This window comes from Passer domesticus, chromosome 12 (genome assembly GCF_036417665.1).
Source record: "Passer domesticus isolate bPasDom1 chromosome 12, bPasDom1.hap1, whole genome shotgun sequence".
In the NCBI taxonomy this organism is placed as follows: Eukaryota; Metazoa; Chordata; class Aves; order Passeriformes; family Passeridae; genus Passer; species Passer domesticus.
The window spans coordinates 5331547-5353921 of record NC_087485.1 but is presented as its reverse complement, the minus strand read 5'-3'; the positions used below and the strand labels follow the sequence as shown (position 1 = coordinate 5353921).

The 22375-nt window shown below is 45.7% G+C and overlaps 1 protein-coding gene across 1 annotated transcript in view; it reads right to left on the bottom strand.

Moving 5' to 3' along the window:
* The window catches only part of MAF (MAF bZIP transcription factor), a 194075-nt gene that overhangs the window by 94930 nt on the left and 76770 nt on the right, over positions 1 to 22375 (bottom strand). The gene's annotated exons all lie outside the window — the stretch shown is intronic.

Sequence of the window (22375 nt, the reverse complement as noted above, 5' to 3'; positions counted from 1 at the left end):
AGGAAAAATGTGTCAAACATGGCAAACACAACCATTTCCCAATAGACAGATATCCAGTGACCACTTCTTGGGTCTGAAATCCCAGCCAAAGGGTTCTGACCTTTCCTTGTTATGATACAATGCTGGCTCAATTTTTCTGGATTTTAAGGGGCTTTAAAAATTGGCTCAAATCTGTATCTGATCTTTGTCTTGTGAACTGTCCTTCTTGTAGCATGAGGTAAACTGTAAGGCACAGCCATGCTTTGGGGAAGTTTGAACAGAGACTTGATTTCAGATCTGAACTTTGTCATTCAGGCCTATCTCTTCCCTTTCTTCTCTCTCTTTGTGCTAGCAACATGCTCTGACTTTGTAGATCAATGCAGAAGGCTGTAAATGATGCATGAAATGAAAAATCCCTGTCCAGCCAGCGCACAGAGAGAATACAGACAGTGCTATACTGTCATTGCTGTGGTATTTGCTGCAATATTCACAGCTAGAAAAGACCTCTAAGTCCCAGAACAATGCTGGACTATTTTAAAGTCTCAAGCTCTTTTTAGAGAGAGGGGAAAGAGGAAAGGAAAAATTAACTCCCCCTTACACCCACCTTCTTTCTTCCTTTGTTTCAGAGTTTTCACAAGAGCAAACTCTGCCCTGCCATATGAATCTTTCATTATTCCTCAGCCCCCAAAAAATTCCTTCCTGTTCTCAAATGGGGGTGGCAGCAGATGAGGAAAAAGATGAAAATAAAGAGATTATATCAAATAAACAAATGTTCTAATTGAGCCAGCTCAGAATGAATCATCAGCTGTGCTGCACTGAGGCTGGGTGTTATTCCTCTCCAGCAAAACCCTGAGCTCAGGCAGGGGCCATGGACCACCAGCCAAACAGCCCCACCAGCCAGTCCCAGCCCTTGCCCTGAGCACCATTGTTACAGCTGGACTCTGTGATCTCAAAAGGTCTTTTCCAGCCTCAATGGTTCTGGTTCTGTGAAGGAGGATGACCATGCTCAGAGGTGCTTGAGCTCTCCCCGAGCGTGCTGAGCCCATTCCTTGCACCTCTAATGTCCTGTGCTGGCACTGGGGATGATGAGTGCTTGGCAGCACTATTCTTCATATGGAACATTAAGCTGAGGTCTTGCACACTCCTGAACATTAAATATCCCATGATAGTCATGAAGAAGAGCTACGGGTTTTATTAACCTCAGTGTCCTGGACACATTGCACTAGGAAAGTCATCATTAACCTACCTTAAGAATACAGGCAGGGGCCCTCTTTGCAAACTAATGCTCCAAGAGCTACAGCCCTATGAAATACCTTTAATAATTTAAAGCAACTACCAAATGTTGCTATAAAGGATATAACCTCACCTCGACAAAGAAAATCTGTAAAGATTTTGACACAGTAAAGTGCTCAGCGGTCCAAACCTTGATTCTTTTGCTAGTCAATGCTCAGCCATTGCATCCCAATACTGATTCGTCCCTTCTCTCCCCCACCCTGCCAAAACCTTGTTCATCTGGGCTTTCAGCTATTTTTAAGATCTACCTTTCATTGCTAACTGGGGTAAAAACCATTAACAACACTTCAGCACATGTTGAGAACTCTTCTGAGAAGGCTTAGGACCAAATCAGATGATCCCCCACAAGATAAATAAATATAATTCTTTTAAAAGGTCACACAAGGGTTTGTTTGGTTTTGGGGTTTTTTTATAAAAAGAGCAAAGAGGAATTAGGTTTACTTGCTTGTGCAATATTAAATACAACTTGATTTAATCCAGCAACAAATAATACTTGAGTGATAACAGATTTCACTTGACAAATGTTAGAGTCATGGTTACATTGGTTGATGTATTTCTAATTTGTGCCTCTAACACCCAATACCAATTTGCTGTCAGTGCACAGGGGAAATACAATTACAGGAGGAAGTGGAAGGAGGGAGAAAAAAAAGAGGCTGGTGCAGTACCAGGACTCTGATACCTCTGCTCATTATTGTTTTCTCTGTGAACCAGCTTCTGCAAAGAAAAGTTTCAAAGAACAGCCACTTAGATAAGTGCTGCCTGAGCTGTGGTCAGGAGGCACCTGCAGCACAGAGTGTTGGCCCCCATCACTCCCTCCACCAACCTCTGCAGGTGTGCAGCCTCCAATTTCCCTACTCCTTCTCTCTCCATTGAAATAAAATGTATTAAAAGTTGGTTTGGCACAGTCCTCAACTGTGACTGAACAGGTAAGGCAGCAGAGCTGGTGAGGAAGGAGGCTCCTTTGCAGACGTTCCCACTGAAGCACATCACACTTCCAAGGGCCATATTTTGTTTTTTCCTTGCCCTGCAGCAGACAGGGAGGGTCTAACATTCAGAGGTCAAACACAGGTGTACCAGCTGGTCAGGGAGGCACCTCTTATCCCTGTGCTCCAACTGCAGCCCCAGCTCAGGAATATCAGGGCTTCAACTTCAGATCCCATTGGCATCAGCAGGAGCCAGATACCAAGAGTGGGTTTCAGTCACTTGGTTTCAGTCAGCCTTAAAATTTGCACTTCCAGGGGCACCCCAAAGCAGAATTCGACTTTTCTACTTCTGCAAAGTGAAATGGGGAGATCTGTACGTTTACCAAGATCAGGAAATCTTTCCACTATCCTGCATTAATTTACTGTTGCCCAGAGTGGAAGGGGGGATCTCTGATCTCTTACAGCAGCAAACTATCCTCTGAACTCAGGGGTGCAGGAGGGAGACCCAGCATGGCAGGTGAGCTCTGGACCCTTGGACAGGTCATTTCACTCCCTCACCAGCACAGCCAGGTGAAGCAGTGAGGGGATGAGCAAAAACCTGAGAGCAAAGGCAATTGCATCCCCGGGTAGGAATGCAGGCAGCAGGAAGAGAGCACAACCTGCAAAGCCCATTTTCCTCCCCTGTCTCTCCCCACACCAGCTGAAGGCTTCCTGCAGCACCCAGCGGGGCTGGGGAGGAGGGAGGGTCCCTTGCAGGCACCAGGGGAAGGTGGTTCTATCCCGGCGTGCAGGCAGGGACAACATCCCTCTGTGATAAAGCTCCAGCGTTTCAGGCTGGAAGCGCGAGCACTTTGAAATGGTAAATCACAGAGTGCCTCTGTTCAATCCTTTCCCCACAGAGAATTATTGTAAAGTGTCGGCTGCATTTACATTCATTTTTTTTGTGGACAGAGTCACAAAGGAAAGAGGATGACAATAAAAGCAGAGATACATCATAGGGGAAAAGCAATCCCAGCCTCAACCACTACATGCAAATGCAGAGCAAAGCTTGCTAACTTCACTTGGGTTTTGCTTGCTGCTGCTGGAACACTTCAGTTCCATTCATGAACAGAGATCTAAAACCTGGCAGGATTATTAGACAATAAGACTCCTTCCTGTGTCTCCTTTAATTTGCCTTGATAGATATGCAAAGCAGGGAGGGGGAAACCTGACCAGGTCTCTGTTACTGACAGAAGACAATCTCCAGACCATAACCTGCCTGCCTTTCTTTTAGGCTGCCTGGAGAAAATCACTTGTGCTGGGTTTGGAGGTGGGAGGAGGGATGCTGTGTGGGGGAGATGGATGGAACTCGGGAGTACCTGGAGGTCTCCTCACAGCCTGCCAGCCTGTTGTCCTGTTGCAGCTGATGCAGAGGAGAAGTTAACAAATGATAGTGCTTTTTAATTAGTGCATGGGGAATTCTCACCATGCAATAGACATGTCAATGTAACTCTAAGGTATTAAAGAAAAGAGAAAAGGGAAAAGTAACAGCACCAGCCCCAGCCCTCCCAAGACACAGCTTCAACTCCAGGCAATGTAAACAGCAGGAGAAGTTTTTCAACTGATTTTTTGTTTCTGGGGCTGTTGTTCACATCTGGTGAAGCTGTCCCTGGGCTACTGCCATATGTAAGGACACAAGGTTTTATGACTTATTGTCTGTAAGATTTATGGAGATGATCTATGATCAGCAATTTTTCATATTCTTATATCCCAAGCAAACACAGGGAGGGCCATTCCCTGCAGAATGGGAAACTGACACTGCCTCAGCACAGCGAGGCCACCAGCACAGATACCGAGCTCAGGGACTGTGGTAGCAGCAGGGATGGGCCAAGGCATACAGGGAAATTCATGGTTTCCATTCCCTTCCCAAGACAAACAAGGAGCAAGAAGAGAGGCAGGAAATTAAAGAATTAAGATGAGCTACTCCAGCTCTTTTGTGATACATTAATGAAACTGTATTATCTGTATTTATTAAGTTAAATTCCAGAGCATCCACAGCATTTCTCCAGGAAACACATAAGCTTTGGTGCTAACAAAAAGCCCAATAACCCTAGGTGGCCTCTCCACATTTCCAGGGGAATCCCTGCAGGTTGGGGGGAGCAGAACTCCCCAGCCCATGGCTCTGGAGAGAGCCCTGCCCGAGCCTTTGTGCATTTTCAAGGAAGGAAATTCCTTATCACAACGTTTGGCTGATAAGCTGCCGCAGCTTTCAGTGTCACAAACCTTCACCTTTCACTTACATCGGGACCACCAGGAATAAGGAGATTTAGTGAAAACAACAAACAAGAGGAAGTGAAAAATCTGCCAAGAGTTTTGGCCGGGTTGCAGCCGTGGATGTTGTCTTTGACAGGTGTTAACGAAGGACAAGACCTTGTCACCATTAGCAGGACATCACAGGAAGGAAATAATCCTGATCATGCTCAGCACCTCTGTGCTCAACTTCACCCCTCCCAGAGGTATTTTCCTCCACACACACTTTGCCTTTGCAATTGGCAACATTTTCCAGGGGGAAAACAGTTCAACTTCCATCTGCTGTCCCAACCACCAATGCCAGCTCATACCACCCAACTCCTTGGGACAGGAAGAGGATATCTTACAAGCACAAGTAATAATAATAACAATAACAATAATAATAATAATAATAATATTATCATCTCCACAGAAGAAGGTACAGAACTGGTAAAGTGCTGAAAGCAACTTTATCCCACCCATCATTAACAGAACATTGAAATAAATTGCCCAGTTGAGCTGTAACTTCACAGTGTTATTCACAGACCCTTCTATTCTACAAGCCACTGAATCCACCACTGAATTGCACCTGATGATAGCCCACCCTTTGATTTAGACACCTGAACAACTATTTTAAAAGGTCATGTTGCATAGACTTCTGTTGTGTACAAACAAATCGGTTCAATTGAGAGGTATAATCAATTCTTTGCTATCCAAACAGATTCGTTCCTTTTCCTAGAAAAGTAAAATAAATGCAGATGACATTATTAAAAATAATTTTAAAAGGAGGAGACATGTAGAGATACCAAAAGAAAGTATTAGTCCAGTAGTGTGCCTGCAGATTTGGAAAACAGTCTAGCACTGTGTGATCATTTTGACAGAGGCACTTGAAAGAAATCAATAAAATTGATCAGCCAGCTGCACCATCTATAGATGTGGATCAGAGTTCTGGGATGGCTGGCAGTGTTATTTTTACATAAAAGTATGTGAAAAATAAAAATGGCACAAAGGGACACAGAGTGCCCTTGGGAAGCTGGGGTGGGAGGGAGCCTGGGATGAGCAGCAGGATGTGCCAGCCACGGGAGCATGGCACTGCAGCAAGAAATGAGCAGTGAAATGGACACTGCTCCTGCCAGGGAGCTCGGTGTGAAAGGCTGTGTCAGGTCCTGGCAGTAAAAATCCTGAGAAGTGTTAAATTTGGAGGATTAAGAGGAAACTCAAGGTCTGGGTGCTTTAACAAAGGTAGGAATTGACACTCTAACTCTCAGAGGAGGCTCTTTCCGAAAATTCTCAACCTAGCCTTTGTTGAAACCAGAGTATTTAGCTGATATAAACTGATGCACTGCCTTTGAGATGAGCTAAGCCAGCCTGTACCCACTCAGGGTCTTACACACCTTTTTTAGCATTATATTTTATCTCTAATGAATCAAGGCAGAGATTGTCCCACCTTTCCCACAGAAGATCCTCACTTCTGGGCCTTGTGAAATGATGCAGTTTCTGGGTGACTTCTCAATTTGTCTTTAGTCACACAGCTCAAAAAGCAATATTTTAGTAATTAATATTGCTGGTCACCCACATTGCCTCAACTCTGTTTCCTTTTGGGTCTGGAAATCAGAGATATTTGAATGAAAACAGACAAACTCAGAAGTACCAGTTCAGTCACCTACTACCCAGGACAGTCACAAATAGTCCCTCCATTATGTTTTCTTCCTCTGTATCATCACAAAGCACTGCAATAACTCCTCTGTTCATGTGCATCTGTTTTCCCCTCTCCAGAGCCTGCATCGTGCACTTCATGGGCTCCCTGCTCTTTATCAGCACTGAGGACTCCACATTTGCCATCTACAACAGCAACATTTAATGCAGCAATGCCCCATTCTAATGCTATGAAAGATTGTATCTGAACAGAAAATGCACATTTGAAGCACAGCTCACTTCATTCACTCTGGGTAACTGCCTACTACAATTATCAGGAAATGAAAAATATCACTTCACAGCCTTCTCTTTTCACGTGTTGAAAAAACATATAAAGATCAGCACAAACACTACAGGGTCATTCATGCACGAGGCAATGGTTTGCTCTGTTTCCACGATATATCACTAAACAGACAAAAGTCTGGGGCTTTACCAATGTAGGAGAGAATTTCTAATAATCACACATTGTGCATACATGTCCGCACACCCTTTCAAAGCAAACAGAGTGAACATAAAATCTATAACAGTAATAGACTATCCTCACTTTATGGCAGAGTTCTGGAAAGTTTGAAGCAGACACTGTCACCAAGCTGCTGTTTAAAAATGTGAAATGCAGAAAAATAAGAAAAATCTTTATCTTTGCTGTGGATTCTTTAGGAATGAAAAAATTATAATTGTGGGAGTCAATGCATTTACAAGTGCTCACAGGGTACTAGACAGTGGACATACAGTCACCCACAAAGTGGGAGCACAGATACTAAAAGAGGAGTGTAAAACAAAATTATAAGAGAGGAGCATAAATAACACACAATGTAATAACCAAGGACTCAATTCTAGGGAGTCTATATATAATCCTCATTTCCCTCCCTCCCTCTTACAATGGTTTTAACATTGCTTTGACTTCAGCCTTCCTGGATAGACATTTAAACAGGAGAGGCTTCAGGTTTATTAAGTAGAAGTATTGAAATTGGCAAAATATCTGATTTGGTTCACGTTACATGCTTTATAATATTGTTAAGCTTAATTAGGATGCTGCAGCACTCGAATAAATGAAGACATAGTTATTATTTTATAGGCTGCTACCCATTAAAACTAATGCTTCCTCTGCTAAAAGGTGCAGACAGCAAAATCCACAATGCTCAGCCTTTCTACCAGAGATATTGTGTGAAACAGCTGGACACCAGACTTACAGCCACCAAATTCCTGGAAAGATCTCCATCTTACACAGGGAATGAGAAAAACACACCAAGCCACTAAGCAAGGTCAGGCTTGAATTTACACTGTTGTAAATTAAAATAACACTGAGGTGAAGGGAATCCCATCAGCACAAAGCTGGTGCAGGATCCAGCTCAGACCATGTCAGTCACACCACTGGAGTGACACCCACATGGGCTGTGCCCTGGAGATCCCTTGTCACAGCCATAACACCATTTTACAAAGCTGGTCACAGTACAAAGCAGTTTAGTTGTCTTCATCCTCTTACAGCAAAAGACGCAGCCAAAAATTGGTTTTATCCAGCAGTGTCTTGGCAGAGAGCACAAAGGAGCCTGGCCACCACAGCAGCTCTGGAGACCTGCCCTGCCACACACAACACCTGCTCTGGGAGCACCAGCCCTGTTTTACAGCCATGCCAGGTCTGCTGCACTGTGTCACAGCACACTGGGAACCAACAAAGACTTTTTACCCAGGAACTTCTGGGAAGCCACCATCCTCTGATTTGTATTTGGGACCTTTCTCTAAAAGAGTCTTGTAGTGCAGGTTTCATGTGCCAGAACATTGGTTTTGTATTCTAGCAGCCTCCTACCTTAGAGATGTGATTCCTGAGGCCATCTGTCCTTCCTGGGCCAGCTGAGCTGGGAAGCTGCTGATCCTGGACCTCCAGGGGAGCCTGCAATGTCCTGTGCTGAGCATACCCTGGGCCTCCCCACAGTGATGGAAAGGGAACTTTGAGTTCATACATTAAAATCCAGAAATATTGCTGTCCTGTTTGCCACTGGGGAGTTACAAAGTTCTCCCAGTCCTTCAAGCTGATGACACAAAGATATTGAGGATATTGTGTGCCAAGGCTCAGCTGTCACCCAAACTCCAGAAACCTCCAATCCCTCAAAATCAGATATATATAGGGACAGCACCCATCAGCCTGAAGGCACCTCCCTAAAGTGATCTGACGGAGAAGAGGCAGCACCTGCACCCAACCACCCTCTCCACTCATAGCAGTTCCCTACCTTAAAAAAACACTTTCTGAATTGATGCAAAATGCCATCAGTTGATGCTGGACTTTAGCTGAACACAGCAAACCCCACTCCAATCCACAGTGACTTAAATTTTCTCTATTCACTGTTCTTTTCCGGCCTGCTACAGGAAAAATGCGGCCTTGCCGCAATTGACTTAAATTTAAAACCATTGACATATTATCTAACTCAATAAAAATCTTGCTAAAAAAAGGTGCATTGTATTCATTCTCCTTACACATGGTAGGGAGGAAAATGGGTATGGATTTCTTCTATGGCTTTTAGTTAATTTGCTATCAATGCCCAGCTGCTTTAGAGTAAATACAGGAACAGGGTGTCATATGGGTATCCTGAAGTAAAAGAAGAGAGGTTTCCTATTTCTTTGTTAGCCAGCAAAGATGGTATGCATGTTATCCAAAGATAATACAGGGGAAGAAATCAATTCTCTGTGTTGTTACACATCCTTGCGTGCAAATGTAAACTTGGGGGAAAAGCAGAAAAAAAAAAAAGGTCCTATTCTATTATGCTGAGGTCGCATGAAATCATTAGTGCAGGCTGATATGAACATCAGGAAAAAATAAATAAATAATGCTTCTCCGTGTGAGGAAAAGTGAAGTGCATCAGCTAGAAGTTTTGGTGGGTGCAGGGGGCAAGGAGCTCTCTCTGTTCAGCCCTAGGACGGGTGGGATATTTGGGGATGAAGCACTTGTTGTTCGCGGTAGATTTCGGACAAACTTTGGGGTTCGAGCGTTACATCCGAGCCGGGCTGGAGCGGGCGAGCGCTGCGCCGGCGCTCCCCGGTAACGCCGAGGCGAGGAGCGCATCCCTGCCGCCGCAGCCCGGCATCCGGCGGCCGCCTCGCCAAGGAAATTCGGATTATTATATAATGAGTCAACACAAATATCATTATCGCGGCCGCGGTACCTGCTGGCAGCGGCAGCAGCGATCCGGGCCGGCGGAATTGATGGAGCGGAGCTCGCTCGGCTCCGCCGCCCGCGGGGGTCCCGCGCTGCCGGGCCCTTGGCAGGAGCATCCTCTCTGAAGAGAGACTCCCTTCCTGACGCAACGAGATTAAACAATTTGCTTTTAATTAGTACCGCAGTCATTTCCAGGCTAAGCGGTGGAAAGAATAGGAAGCAGGCTGTCTCTTTAAAGTTTAAGTGGATTCAGTGCACACGGCGAATTGAGAGCCTGCTGTTGGAAAAGTTCAGCTTTCTGTCACCGGTACTGTGCTCTCTGCTAATTTTTACAAGAGTTCAAGTTGTATGCACCACTTAGCAGAGACATTGCAGGGGGTACAATGAGAATAGAAAGCGTGACCCCTTGCTGCCTCTGTTTATAGTGCCTAAATTATATCCAGACAATGCTCCGGGTCCCCTCCCTGGCTCTGCCAGGGCCCCCTGTGCAAAGCCGTGTGCTGTTCCCCTCTGCTGCCGCCCAGGAAAAGAGGCCATTGGCATTTGTGAGCACCCACCCGGGAATTCCCTGCAAAGAGCTCTGGAGTTAGGAGGGGAAGAAAGATTTCTGGTGGAGAAATGTGAATGCAGTGGAAGAATGTGAAGAGTCAAGAACCCTGAAGGAAATTAGGGGTTCCAAAATTGGATGCCTCAGTTTCAACATCCTTTTTGTCCAAGGGCATCCCAGCACAGAACAGCACCCAGGGCACTCCCAGCTCCTGACCCCACACTGCAGAATCCTGGTGTGCACTGGCAGGAGAGAAGGAGGGAGGGAAGGAGGAGATGCAGCTTCATCTGCAAACCAGCTAACACATATGAATAATTGAATACAAAATAAAAACCCCTTCCTAGCCAGGAGATGTACTTTTGACCACCGTTTTCCACTCCAAAGAGCCTCCCTCCTGATGAACAGCTACCCTTCAGTCTCTAAAGAGACAACATGATTACCCTGCTCCTTTGTCCATGTCTCTGCAACATTAGCGTTGCTTCTTTCCAAACATGCTCCAGCAAGAACCCTCTAAACAGAGTGCAAGGAACCACTCCAAAAACAACAGTCCATCCAAAATCCTGCCCTGCCTGTCCCACTGCCAGCCTCTGTCCTTCCCCCAGGCTAAAAAGCATTAATACACACAGGAGCCACGGGCTCTCTGTGAGGTTCACATCAGCCTGCCAGAGCCAGGGCTTGTGTGGCCCAAGCATCATGCAAAGAAAATGGGATTTTACTGCACGTTTCTCAACAATGACGAGGGTGGGGGGGAGACCCCGTGGCCAGGACTGGTGCTGTCTGGATGATTAGTATCTGGCATTCCTCTACCTTCAGCCACAGCTGGTTTAGATTTGAGCTACTGGTTCATTTAGATTTATGCCGTTGGTTCAATAAACAAACACAGTACATAGTCCATCATGCTAACTGTATAATAAAGCTGCTTACCTACTTCCAAACAAGTAGCTTTTATTCATCTGTTCCTCTTTCATTTCCCTCTTTCCCTCTTTTCTCCCTCATATCAAACCCAAGGAGAGCATTTGCTTTCTTTCCAAAACCAGACACTATCAAAGACCCAGTAATGTCTGAAGTCTCTCCAACAGCCCTTCAAACTGCACATTGCTGGAGAATACTTGCAGAAGTTGTCTGAGAAATTACTGTAAATACTTCACCTTCCCAAAGGAAGCCAGGTTATATTCCTACCCCAGGGCTCCCGGAGAAAAAGCCCCAGATTCCTCCCCCAGCTGCTCGGCTTTTGTGAAGGGCCATCCAAGCTGGAGTTCATGGGGGTTTTCAGGATCACTGGGGCACAACAAGAGGCCACTTTCTTCCCATTCTCACTTGTTGGAAGGAATAACCACGAGGCTGGGAAACAGTTAACCTGCACACAAACCTTGATTTCAAGACTTGCTGTTGTCTGCCAGCACCATCCACAGAGTCTCTGCTTTCATCCAGAACGAAAAACACCCTGGGATTTTTGCAAAATCCTTTTAAGTTGTTCTAATGGTAGCAGCTCTGGATCTGGTGAACTGCTTTGTTATCAATGCCGTGCAAATTGTTCATCTATTTCTCTCCTACCCTGTTTGCCTCCACTCACTCGCCTCTCTAATAAATTGGTCTGACCGCAAAGGGTGCTTTATGACTCTTGTTTAAAACAGCTTCCTAATGATGCTTGACAACATCTCCTGCCTTTGAAAGAGCCTGGCTATGCTAGGCTCTAATCCCACAAAAGGAGGGATTCTTGTTAACCTGTGCCTCAGTCCTTTCTGTTGAGTCACCACCTTTAATGAAGCACTGAAGAGGAACCAAAATGCAGCTGGGAAATTATGGCTTTACATGATCATCTCTTGCTACAAGAGAATTATTGCCCAAGCCTTAATCCCGTGACTCAGCCCTCTCCTTGGACCCTCTTTAATTGTCAGAACCTGAGGAAATCCGGGCCGAGGTAAATAACACTTCAGCAGCAACAGAATAGATTCACTTTAGGCAATGAATTTTTAATGAGCTGAGACTGCAGAGGGAACAGGGCCGAGATCTGTGCTGCTTATCTGATGGGGAAGGTCAGGGTCTGAACGGAGGGAGGGCATGGATGAGAGAACAGATCTGACAGGGCTCTTCAGCTGAGATTTCAGCTTGTCACAGCCTGGCATACCTTAACATATTAGGACCTTCTCTTCAGAGGAGCAACTAGCACATGCCCATGCTAACAGAAATGGCACAGTATTCTCCCCCAGTAAAGGCAACCCAAGGGTTGTACTCTTGCTTCCTTTAAAAAAAACAAAAACAAAACATACAGAGTAAAAATAAAAAGAAACCAAACCAAGAAAGATCCATGCAGATGGGTCATGCTCTTCACAGAAAATCAGGTAACTCTACAGATAACCTGCAAACAGAAACATGCGTAAGAGTCCCAGCAGTCCACTGGCATAATCTCATGTATTGATTAGGTCACAGGCCCTGCTGAAGTCCTCACCAACATAACCATCAACATGACCACCGTAAGAAACTGGTTCAATACATCTCAGCCATGGGAACCTCTGTTTGCTGGGCTTTTGGACTTCATACAACTCCCATCCAGCTCGGGTCTATCTCTACCCACCAACAGCTGTGACATTGCAAGAGCAGCACCTACCCCTGCTGCTGGGACTCACTGATCCCAGGAATGGATTTAACACCCCTGTAACTCGGAGCTCTGAGTCCTGGCAGCTGCTCTCTCAGCCTATCTCATCACAGGGGTTCTGGGTTGCCCAGCTGGGCTCAGCCCACCCAGCATGGCCTCACCCCTGTCCCTGGCGACCCACACAGCCCTGGCAAGCACTGTTGGGTGCTCACAGAGCCAAATGCTGCACTTCTGCCCAAGACTCTCTGCCCATGAGGACATGGAGAAGGGGACATGGTGGTCAGGGTAAAGTCAATGTCCCTGGAGTCCACCTCCAAGTACACCTGAAGCTTGGGCAAGGATAGTAACAGCAAACCTTTGAGCAAGAGATGTTACTGCTAAGCAATCTTGAGTCAGATCAGCACTTCTGACATTTTCTCAAAGTAATGAATGTTTATAAAGAGCATTTTTCTTGAACCCCTAAATTTTTTTTAGGGTTTGTTAGAAAAAAACCCCACCAGGATATTTCTACCCTCACATTCAGTCTTTTTCACTTGCTAGAATTTCTGTTTCTGATGAAAAAAGAAAATGTACAAACTCTTCTCTGGGGAAAGACTTCTTGTGTGTGTTTGTGTGTGGAAAAAAATAAATAAAAATTGAGCAGAAAGTACCTGAGCAGTCAAAGCCTGCATGAGAAATTACTGAAGTAAAACTGCTAGGGGGAGACTGATCACACTGTCATGCTCAGGAGGAAGGAAAAACTGACAGTCATTCCAAAGCAGCCCCCCCAACTTGTCATCTCCCTGATGTTTTGACCTGTATAAAGTGGGAAAGGGCCTGCTCTCACTCTGGGCTGCTTGCCCTCAGGTGTGTCCACCACGTCATGGCCCTGTGACATGTGAACCAGGACACTTAAAGGACGTACCAGCAGGAGACAGGATAATTTATGGGGAGCCAGGTCAATGCAAATTTATTGTGAGTAATGGACAATGGAAGGGGGGGAAAAAGCTCCCATAGGAACAAAGGCAAAAGGGTGCTGGCTCTCTGCTCTCACAGACATCCACTGTGCTAATAAAAACCTTGGTGGACAAGGAAAAGCAAATACCAGTTCTGGCAAGCAGATTTACCGCAGTGGTGGAACAGGTCAGTGCAGAGGGAAGTGGTTTGATCAGAAAGTCGATGAAATTCTGATGATAATTATGCTCAGCAAGAGGCAAAATAATCTTTTCATTTGCTGGAAGGTTTCAGTCATGCACTTTGACCTTCATCCTGGTGTTTCATTAATAGTTTATATTAACAATTAATGGTTACTTTCATTGGTGTTGTGTGCAACTCGCATTAGAGTTAATTTTCAAGTTGGATATAATAATACATAAGTCTCATGGGCTACTCCTATCATGTGACAGCACATTTATTTCAGCCAGGAGACAGGAGATGAAAATCAGGGCAAACACCAGTCTCGGGTGTTTATTACTTGTGTCCAGTCATCCCACAGAGAAGTGAGATGTTGCAGCAGCTTTCCCTGTAAGGCCCTGATGGAAAACTGCCCAGAACAACTGAAGTCCCTTGATCGTAAAGATAATTTGCCTTTGGGATGACTTTCAATGCATGGTTGGTCTGGTTTACTGAAGAATCATAAAAAAGCCTCTCAGCTTCTCTGTGGCAGTTACTTGCAGAGGCCCCACAGCTATGCTAATTTTGGCTTTGACAACACTTGTGGGAATTATTCTAAAGAAATGCTCGACCTAAGAGTCACAGCTCAGGTTTAGGGTTATAGTCACAGTGCCACTGCTAAGGGAAAGACCATAAAGAAATATTACATTCAGGGAACACCAAGGACCTCAGCACAGGGCTCTTGCTGAGGCAGTCACACAGACATTTGAGTAGGGTTGGTTTTAATCACCTGATTGCTCTGTGCAGTTTGGTTTGGAGTAGGTTGGGGTGCTGGCTCTGAAGGAGATGTTTTCCTTGAGAAACCTGGTCCAGTGGAAGGTGTCCCTGCCCGTGGCAGGGGGTTGGAACTGGATGATCTTTAAGGTCCTTTCCAACCCAAACCAGCCTATAATTCCATTTAGGGTTGTTGCCTCCTGCACATCCACCACCTGCTCTGCAAGAGAGAGTGGAGGACAGGCTGGGCTGAAGGCTGCAAAGTCCAGTTGAACTTAGGCCTAAAACTTCCAGATATCCCCTTGATATATATATCTGTAAGTGAGGTACACATCCTGTTATAGTTCTAAGGATAGGTTTAATGTTGTTCTCATTCCCCTATAAATTTATACCACTGAAACATTGTGATTGTACTATTTTTAAACTTGACACAAAGAGAGAATTTGGTCCATAATATTTGGCCTGAAAACTCAACTAGCTATTTGCTTTAGAGGTAGTTGGAGGGAATACACACTCTTTTGTCTAAAAACACATTTTTAAAAAAAAATCATTAAATCAAAACTCAATTATAATTGAATATTTTTCATACCACAGTTTGATGATACTAATGTTACTGTGTCAGGAAAATATTAGGCTGTGACAAAGTTTCTGGAGACACTATATTTCTTCCTACTTAAGGGACTTTAGATTTGGTGGTAGTTAAACTGCGAGGAAATAGGTGTTCATCTCCCTTGAGCCTTCCCCTGCAAATAGCTCAATTAAGGGGCTAATTGAAGTGTAGAAATGTCCCCCCCGCAGGGTTGGAAAATGCCTATCTGGCATGGGATTGTGGTCCCTGGGAGTTTCCTTCACCATAGACATAATTTCTGGAGAGGACCAGGACAAAAGCAGGGGAGGGAGCCGGCTCTGCAGAGCATCCCTGGGGCAGAGCATCCCTGGGGCCGAGCATCCCTGGGGCCGAGCATCCCTGGGGCCGAGCATCCCTGGGGCAGAGCATCCCTGCCCCGGGGCCAGCGCGGTGCCCGCTGCTCGCCCTGCCCGGCTGAGCTGCGCTGCTCCACCTGGCAGTGCCCGCCAGAGGTAATTTTACAGAACAGTGATGAATCAAGTCATCAATCACTGTCACGTCTGGTGGCTGGAGCGTGTGCTCGGAGCCCGGAAAAGCCTGTGCATGCTCAGGATTAGGTTGCAAGTAAACTCGGCAGCGTTAAAATGCTTCCCTAAGTAAGTACTGGCAAAGCCCCTGCTCAAACGTGTCAGAGTTTGTGCACCCACTCGGGCAGAGCTTAAATCAGGCCCTATGACTTAAAGTCTGCTGACACTTTAGTGCACAGTTACTGCCAGCAGAAATACTCCTGGCAGTGAAGTTATCCATGTGCATAAGTATTTGCCGGATCAGGGCATAGCTGCATCATCCTTTGTTCCTTTCATCACGCTTGCGATGCTGAATTAAGCCTTCAGCTTTGTCTTTGTCTTGTACACAAGCCCTGTTGTATAGTTACATCACTGTAATAAATGATGAAAGAGAGGACCTGTACAGCAGAGGGAATATGATGGAAATAATTATAACAATAAAATGTTAATTAGTGGCTTTTCTTGAACAATCTTTTTTCTGATTGCAACATGATTCTGCCGAAGAACTGAAAAAAAAGTAGAAAAAACCCCAAGAAACAGAACAGTTTATTAAATCTTAAGGCTGTATGGCCTTGGGAATTGTTTTTTCTTTTTCTTTTTCTTTTTTTTTTTTTTTTTTTTTTTTTGTGAAAAAGCCTGGAAACCTGGCAAGAAAGCAAAAAAAATTGTATGTCAAAAATGTAAATAGCATGAAGAAGTTTTCGACCAACCCTAATCACCACGAAGCAGGCGAAAGGGCATTAGGAGAACAAAGGTGTGGTTTCGTTCTCACACTTGCAGCTCATTCCTACCTCTTTTTGTGCCAGCTCTTTCTTTTAAATATATATTAAAAACCCACTTTGCTGCCCAAACACCGCTGCTGAGCCCTCTGCTCCACACTGGCCCAAGGGTTTTGGTGAGGGAGGGGACTCCCCTGGTGAGTGCTGGCCACGCACCAGGTGTGCCCCTCTCCTCCCTCTCCCTGCAGCCCTCACCCTGCTCTGGGGCTGCCAGATGTGCACATCTGGACTGGGTGTGGGGCAGGGCAGATCTCCCTGGTCCTCCTCCTGTTCTGCCTCTTCCCTCCTCCCCAGTTCCTCAGCCTGAAGATTAAGAGACTACAATAGAGACTGGAACCTGGACTGCCAAAAACACATAAATATGTGTGTGTGTGTGTGTGTGTGTGTGTGTGTGTGTGTGTGTGAGTAACTACACATTTTTCACACTACAATGGACTGAATCTGCTTGGGAAAGAAATTTCTGCCAATTCAGGTTTCCCTGAGCACATGAACCCACGGAATACCCTTTTCCATGCCCCCGTGCAGCTTCAGAAGCACATCTCTGCAGAGGGAGGGAAAGCCTGCCCCGATATTGGAGTCGTGACACACAGAGGATTTGAAATTGCGCATCTGCCTGTACCATTTGCATTTCATCACCTACTGCTGGAACAAATAAAACCAAATGAGTAATGATCTGAGTCTGTGGCCTCTCTGTTGCTGCTTTGCCAGGAATTATCCTGGCTCAGTGGATACAGTCCTGGGCAGACGAGCAGAGTCTGTTTTTGTCTCTGCCACTTACCTGCTGGATGGCCTTAGGCAAGTCATTTAACTCACTGCTTCCCTTCCTGTGCTCCATCCACCACCTCCGACTTTCTTTGTAAGAGTTTTTAGCTGTGTTGATGGCAAAAGGGATTTTAGTGCTAGTCAGAGAGCAGAATGGACCAGCTACGGTCCCACAGTATTTAAAGTCCCTCTAAGAAAATTGTTACACATTTCTCAGACCTGTGGCAGTCTGTGTGGGTGACTCTCTGCTGGGGGTGCCTTCCATTTGCAAAGGAAAAAAAGGTAAAATCACCGAGCTACTCAGAAGCAAACTGGAGCAATGAGTGCATGTGAGAATAGTGCCATTTGCTCATGAGCAAACAGCAGCGAGAAAGAAATAAAAGTCAATATAAGAGGCACCAGTGCCTATTCACCCAGCTCTCGTTTACATAGACAGCAACTGTACTCAGGAAATGAGTGCAGCACTTGGAAACAGCGATTTCTGTCAGGCAGGGGTGGGTGAGCCTGCTTCTGATGAAGCTGATCACTGAGGAAATCATAAAAGCTATCGGAGGGACAAGAGATGCAGCTGACATGGGTGAGAAGGCAAATATTAAGGGGATGAAAGGGATTATAAAGCAAAGCTGAAAAGATGTAAAAAGCTGATTAGGAAACCAAATATGACAAAGAGAGATGAATGGCCCACGGGGTGAATAAAAACAATAAAATATTTCTTTTAAACAGGTAAAGGAGACAAGATTAACGGGGAGGCCTCCAGACCACTGAGAGGTGGTCAAGAGAGCTTAATAACACAGGGAGAGGGACGGAGAAGCAAAGTTTCCTGTGACAGCCGAGCAGGGAAATGCTGAGAGCATGAATAATCACCACACCAAACTCATACCCATACTCATGGGGAAGGAGGCAGGGCTGAGTGCAGAGTGTACTTTCAGCCCACACTGCTTAATGGAACAGCAGGAGACATTAAGTGCTCTGTAACAGGGGGTTTGAGGCATTTTTAGGAGTTAAAAAGTGGTAAAGAGAAACTGATACAAAGCAAAGATTTTCTGAGCATCTATGAGAAGAGATAGGTAGAAATCAAGAGGTATTTGCAATAGATATCAGCCAATACAGATGCTCATGAAACCTGGTGCACATGCACACACAAACTCACTCCCACCAGCTGAAAGTCTGGCCCCAAACCTGCAGAATGTTTTTTTTTTATATTTTTTTTTTTTTAATCAGAGGCAGGACTTTAGAGATGTTAACAGGAATGAGATCACCCAACATCTGGAGAAATATGAACTGATAAAAATGTATCTGCCCAGCTCCATAAAGGGTAAATCTTGTCTGACAAATCTGGCAGAATTTGTTTTAGGAGCTAAGATGGAAAACATGCAGGATCGAAGCAGTGGAGCTAATCCACATAGATTTCAGAAAAGTCATTTAAACTCAGCCCAGGATGGTAGACTAATACGTAAGGTTAGCAAGTATGGCATAAAAACCATTGTCCTTGAAAGACTAAGGAAATGGTTAGGTGATTAAGGGCAGGTTGTAATGGTAAAACTTTATGGGTCAGAGAGGAGGACGGTGATGTGGTGAAGACAGCTATATTTGAGGTTATTATGATGACAGTTCAAGGCATCAGATGGAGACATACTTTTTACTCCACAGAAAAACTATTCTGAGGAAAGTGCTACTCTGGGCAGTTCTAATCCAAAAATCACACTGAAACCAAGACCTGTTCATCTTCTGGGGGGCATTTTCTCTTTGTGGAACATCAAATCTTCCCGGGTCAGCAAAGCATTCAGTGCACAGGAATGAAATCAGGCCCAATGAGCCCAATAAATGAGAAAAAAGCACCCCACCCTAGGCCAGGTTAAGGTCAGGGTGTCCAGAGGGATTTATATTACAGCAAAAGGGTTTGCTGAGCTAAAAGATCACAGAACAGGAAAAGAACTTCAGGCAGACCTTGAGTGGGACTGTCAAGACATCCCTGGGTACTCCTGGATTATATTCCTATTTCATCTCAGCAGTTGGATCCTGGTTCTTCAGGGTGATGGTGAGCAAGGTGCAAGAGAGAACTCTCCCCATAGCAGGAGGAAAGCAGAGAAAACTAGGAAGAATAGAATGGGGATGATCCAGAATATGCCACTGAACCAGGGGTAGTGCTTCAGAGGGCACTCAGACAGCTGACCCAGCTCCTTGGTCATGCCACATTTACTAAAAAGCTGAGCATCGGCTTCCATAGTGCTGGAAGAAACCCTGTGCATGCTGGAGATTGTGGTGAAGTCCCTCAGTATGTCCCCTATAAACTCTGGACCCTCTGAAAAGGGTTTATAGGGTCCCCTATAAACTCTCCACTTTCTGGAGGGGTGCTGGAGGCTCCTGTGCCTGCACTAGTTCAAATTCCTGCCCTCAGCAGAGCACAGCCCAGGGTGCTGCTGTGCTGCTCTGCCAGGTCCTCACCTCCTGCCACCAGGAAATGCAAAGTCTCAAACCTGGCAATTTAGCACAGTGACCTGTCTCCCTGCTTTGCCTGTAATACCCATGGTCATACCCCTCCCTCTGCCCCCAAATAAGGGCCCCAGGCAGTGGGAACACCCAAAGGTGCTCAATTCCTCATGAAATGTGATCCAGCTCCCCACCCTCTGTGAATTTCAGCAGCAGTTCAGGAGCTTTAAAAAGTTCTTGAGTCCCTGAGCACAGGGCTGGGATTTTGTCTGCTGCCCACTCAGCAAGTCTGGCATTTCTAAAAGAACTTATTTCTGCCTGAACTTCACACAGCTTACCTGCATCCTTTGAACCAGCAAAATCAGGTTGGGAATACCACCAAAAGCCTGCCACAAAGAGTTCACCCACTTTTGGCAACTCTTTTCTGCTGTGTCACCTCCAGGCACGGGCAAAATGACACATTGCCTGGAGCATGAGTGCTGAGGGGAGCAGTACAGCCCTGGCCCCACCAGTCCATTTGCCCAGGGGGCTCACTGGGGCCACCACACCTCACCTAGGGGTGTCCTCCTGCCCCCCATCCCCATGGCAAGGCACTGCCATCACAGATCTTTAGGGGACAGGGACAGCAATGTCCCCACTCAAGGGGTTTGGCTGTGATCTCCGGGCACTTTGCACTGCCAGAGTCACCCCTGGGTACTGCAGACCTCGAGCTGGGGTCAGGGGTGCCCCTGCAGTGGGGACTGGGGAGTGTTTTGGCGGATCTCTGCTCCCAGTGTCCCCTCCAAGCACAGCTGTTTGCACTGCAGATAGGAATCGCAGATTGATTAATTGATTAATCACACCTGCTAATTACATTGAACAAATAGGCAAAATTAATATTTGATGTAGGTCTCTAAAGAGACTGTATGGATCAATTTTCCACAGATAAGGCAGGAAAGCTCCTGCAGATAACACACAAACCCTCCTGACTACAGATGACTGTCACACCGAGGCGATGGAGTGACGCCATCCCACCCAGATCTGCTCGTTACTTGCACCTGATTATTCAGAGCCCTGACTGGAACATCATACATGGGTCGTGTTTGCTAAGGCATGCACACATGCACATGTTCAAAGCTGGTTTCAGTGCCACTTGGCTGCTGTTCTTCGGGGAACTGAACATCAAAAACGCATCAAGATAATAAAAATAACAGATCAGCCGCATTTAATACATAAATCATTATTATAAGCACTGTTCTGCAACTCAAGCTGACTTCAAGTCAAGCTTCCATTAACATGTAGCAAAAATATTGGTGTTTTTCAGAGGGCTGTAAAAATCCCCTTGCAGAACAACTCTGACTGTGCACCCAAAGCCAGGGCAGCCTCACGCAGCAGGACAGCCACGGGCTGAAGCAGCACTTTCATCCTGTTTATGACCTTAAAAGGGGAAACTGCTCTCTTTTTGCTGTTCAGCCCTTTGCAAAAAGAGGCAAAGTTCAGCCCTCATTCACGTGCGTGCTGACCACAGGCACAGCAGCTCAACTGGAGGCATAACTCACATTTCCTGAGATGTGGGGGTCTTTTAGATGAAGGCAAGTTTGTTCCAGTGACCTTGTGAGGGCTGCTCCGGAACCCCTGTGACACTCCCTGGGATCCGTCCACCCCAGAGCCACCTCCCACACTGGTGCTTCCTCAGGTTCTGGATTCCTTGGGGTGAAAGTTGCTACATAAATATACATTATTGTTATATACTTGTCATTGGGTTTCTGCAGTGATTTGATTGCTTTGAAAATGGATTTTAAAATGGATTTGTTATTGTGACAGTGCATTTCTTTTGTCTTGGTTTAATGTCTATTATCTAGTATAAATAACAGACTTTCTGCAAATCTAATTCCAGGTTTTTGCTTCCTATACCTTTACTAATCTAGAAAATCTGCTTGTATTAAGAAACTGCATCAGAAAGGAGTTAAAGCAGCATATCCTCATAAAGCTGCAATAGACATGAAATGTAATGAGAAATCCTACTACAAACAGACAGTGTTTTCAGTCTTGACTCTTTGTTTATTAAACCTACTTTAGGAAATTCAGGCAATCTACAAACAGTTTGGGGCCTGATGTGTTGTAGCTTTATAAAGTAATCTTTGGAGAACAAAGAACACCTTGTGTTTCTGCAGCAAATATTTCCTGATCTTAAAAGAGGGAGTGCTTGATGCATAAAAAACCCAAACCACCATTATTTTCAGGAGAGATAACAGCACTGGGGGAGCCTGGTACCTGACCAGGCAGCAGATGCACGGAGGAAGAGTGAAATTGGGTGGTGGTTGAGCCAGATTTTGGCTTTGGCAGAGATTTCCCAGGACCTTTTGAAAACTGGACCTTACCCCCTGGAAGAAGAAATCCATGTATTTAAGGCACTCACACGGTCCTGGAACTGAAGAGCCCCAGTTTCAAGACTCTGTAGCTCCTCAGAGTGCCTCTGAGGCAGGCAGTGCCACTGGTGCTGTGCACTAACACAGCCCTGAGCCCAGGCTCATAAGAGGATGGAGGTGCCCACTGTGGGAACAGGGTGGAATAAAGGTGCTTGACTTCAAAATTGAAATCCAGAAAACTTCAGTTCAGCTGCCAGCAGCTGTGAATCATCTACTGTCCAGACACATTTCCCATTTCCTCTGAGTGTCCTGGGTGCCTCAGTCCAGCTGCATTACAGATCAGCAGCTCGGTGCCAGGAGCAAAGGGCTCAGCAGGGAGTGGGGCTGCTGACTCAGTCCTGTCTCCAAACTGGGACCAGTTTTACCTGACCAGACCCAGCTGAGAAGACCTAGCTCCACTTCTGTAGAACATTTCTTTTGGTGCAGGATTCTTGGGTTGCACTGTGTGCTCTGACCTGCCCTGGGTGGGACAGGAGTCCCCAGACCTGTCCAGAGCTCTGCTCAGTGCCTTCACACCAATGTAAAGACCAGAACCTGTGACACTAAA